This window comes from Rousettus aegyptiacus, unplaced genomic scaffold, assembly GCF_014176215.1.
Source record: "Rousettus aegyptiacus isolate mRouAeg1 unplaced genomic scaffold, mRouAeg1.p scaffold_m13_p_4, whole genome shotgun sequence".
Lineage (NCBI taxonomy): Eukaryota > Metazoa > Chordata > Mammalia > Chiroptera > Pteropodidae > Rousettus > Rousettus aegyptiacus.
Window position 1 is genome coordinate 129,390,883 of NW_023416307.1, and position 2,723 is coordinate 129,393,605.

Sequence of the window (2,723 nt, forward strand, 5' to 3'; positions counted from 1 at the left end):
AGGTATGTATTTTTAAAATGTTATTTCCCCTCAACTGGCTTCTAAGTATATACTCAATTTTTATTCTGTTAATAATTACCGATGAAATTATAATCTTTGATGTTACTGAAAATTAATGCTACTACCTTTACCCACTTCCTGGACCATATATTCCATTCTCATTGTTATCAAATATAGTCCATTCCACTACAATATGTTTCTTTAGTGAAGCTTAGTTCATACATGACGGATAAACAATGATGTCAGTATAACTCAGAAATTCTGCTAGTTTGTGTGGTTTTCTGTAGCATGTCAGTGTTTTGATGTCGTGAGAGGCAAGGGTCTTTATAATTAAAGACAAAGCCTAATGTTGTATGAAGACCTTGGAAGAGAAAGCTAAAAATTCTGTAGAAATGCCTAACTTTAGTGTACCAAGACACTGTTTTAGTGGCTTTAAGAACCTCTAACACACTTGGTAACTTCAAGCTGTAGCAGAAAATACAAGTTACAAGGACATTTCCTTCTGTGTTAAAATAATCTTTTCATTGATAAAGAAGTCTACTCTTAAATTATATATTTTTTAAAATAAGTTAACACCCAGAAAATGGACGTTTTTGGTAGATCTATGAATTTTGACTCGGATTTGTGTAACCACCACCATAATCAGGACAGAGAACAGTCCTTTTCTTCCCATACCTTCACAGTGTCGTTCCACTTCCTCCGGTCTCAGTGGTTTCTAACATGAAATCTATAGTCATTTGACTAATTGTTTCTCCATAAGAAATGGTACCTCATTGCATTTTTATTCTTCCTGCTTTCGAGGTTTTTTTTCCCTTTGTCTTTAGTTTTCAGCAGTTTGATGAGGAGGTGTCTGGCCGGGCACAGTGGCATGCATCCGGAGTCCCTGGAGTCCCTGGAGTCCCAGCCGCTGGGAGGCTAAGGCAGGAGAATCGCTTGAGCCCAGAAGTTCTGGGCTGCAGTGCGCTGTGCCGATTGGGCATCCCACTAAGTTCCGTACCAATATGGTGGCCTCCTGGAAGCAGGGAACCACCAGGTTGCCTAAGGATGGGTGAACCAGCCCAGGTCAGAAACAGAGCGGGTCAAAACTCCCATGCTGACCAGTAGTGGGATCATGCCTGCATGAGCTCTGCAGCTGCTCTCTTCATCTATGAGGTAGCTGTCTGAAAGCAGAGGACCCAGCAGAGGCCTGCAAAGGGGATAGAGGAGCCACAAGGTGGAAGGGGCTGCCCAACCCAAGAACATTTGCTTTATTTATATGTGTATAGGGGGAGCCTTTGTTGGTATTAAGCCACTGAGATTGAGGTTTGTTAAGTGTTAGTCCATCCTGGCTGATGCAGAAATTGGTAAAGGAAGTGGAGTCTTGCTGAAATACAGTTGTTTCAATTAGCAATAATCACGCCTCGGATAAACCTCATTGGCTATGATACTGCCACTGCACAAAGCTAAAATCCTACAATTGTGACACTGGCTTAGCAGTAGGTGGTAAGCAGTGAGGAAGCTATACTGGGAACTCAGAAAATAGAGATCCATATTCTTCAAAAACCATTTGTTAAAATAATCCCTTTTTGAAATGTGAGAAGACAATATACCTAATAAGTTCTTAGTACCAGGGAAAAGGGTGAGGAGTAGAGTCTCATTGTGTGGGGATATTTATTATTGGCCCTGATGATGAGGTATTGCAACAATGATGTACACTGAAGAAAGTCGTAACCAGTGTAAAAGTAGAATTAAAAGGAAATGGTGATATTCTTGAAATTTGGCACCTTGAAGGAAGGGAAAGGCTATTATTTTGAAGCCCCAAGTAGAAAGAGATAGGATTTTTAAAAAGCTTTGAGCAATGAAGACTCAGTAAAACTTAGTTGAATAAAGCAGTCAGGGCAAACATTTTAATTGTGGACTTTTTGTTCAACTGTACAGGCTCCAGGTAGCTAGCTGCCTTTACATTGAGAGAAAGGCAAGGGAAGGAATGAGAAAGCACTTTGAGATTTGTGTACAATGACCAGGAAAGGACCCTGGTTATGATTAATCCATGGAACTGAAAGCAAATAGATTAGCAGCCCCATAAGGATTTGGAGGAATTAAATTTGGTAAGCTACCACAAGCCTGAACAAAAACTGGCTTTGACTGTTCAAGACTTAAAACAATCATTAGCGTGGCAATGGTGGTGCAGTGAGAGGCGAGCCCGAACCCCACATTCCTCCATGCACTGAACATCCTGGGATGTGCTCTTATCTGTCAGCAGCCAAGGTGTTTTCAACAAGTTCCAAGAAAACCGGCACAATGGACTGAACATGTTGGCTTCCCATAAAGCCTTTGACTCATAAAATCATGGGATCTACATCTCTGCTTGGATCAGTAGTAAACACTTTAAACTTACAACGTCAAAAGGTGAACATTTGCAACTTCTGATTCTGACCAAGATGTTTTAACAGTCCAGATTTGCTTCCATGCCAAATAACAAAAAAAACTTTAAAAATACGTGAAACAGTATCATTAAAACATTGAATATCAGGCAGTGAAGAATAGTGATTCCTGAAAGATGAAAAGCTAATGAGATGACCCCTATGATGGCCCCAGCTTAATGCCTGGAGGGGAACCCAGGGAGAGCTTAGTAGTCTCTTCAAGTTGAGAAGAAGGGGGTGAGAGGCCAAAGTGGCTTGAGTTTGCAGGGCAGAGCATCAGAGAGGAGGAGTTGCACAGAGAGAACTCTAGAAATCTGCAGA

At 41.0% G+C, this 2,723-nt stretch overlaps 1 pseudogene; it reads right to left on the bottom strand.

Annotated features, from left to right (window-relative positions):
• Window positions 1–1,269: 1,269 nt before the first annotated feature.
• Window positions 1,270–1,444, bottom strand: LOC118602294 (annotated as a pseudogene).
• Between the last annotated feature and the right edge of the window lie 1,279 nt (window positions 1,445–2,723).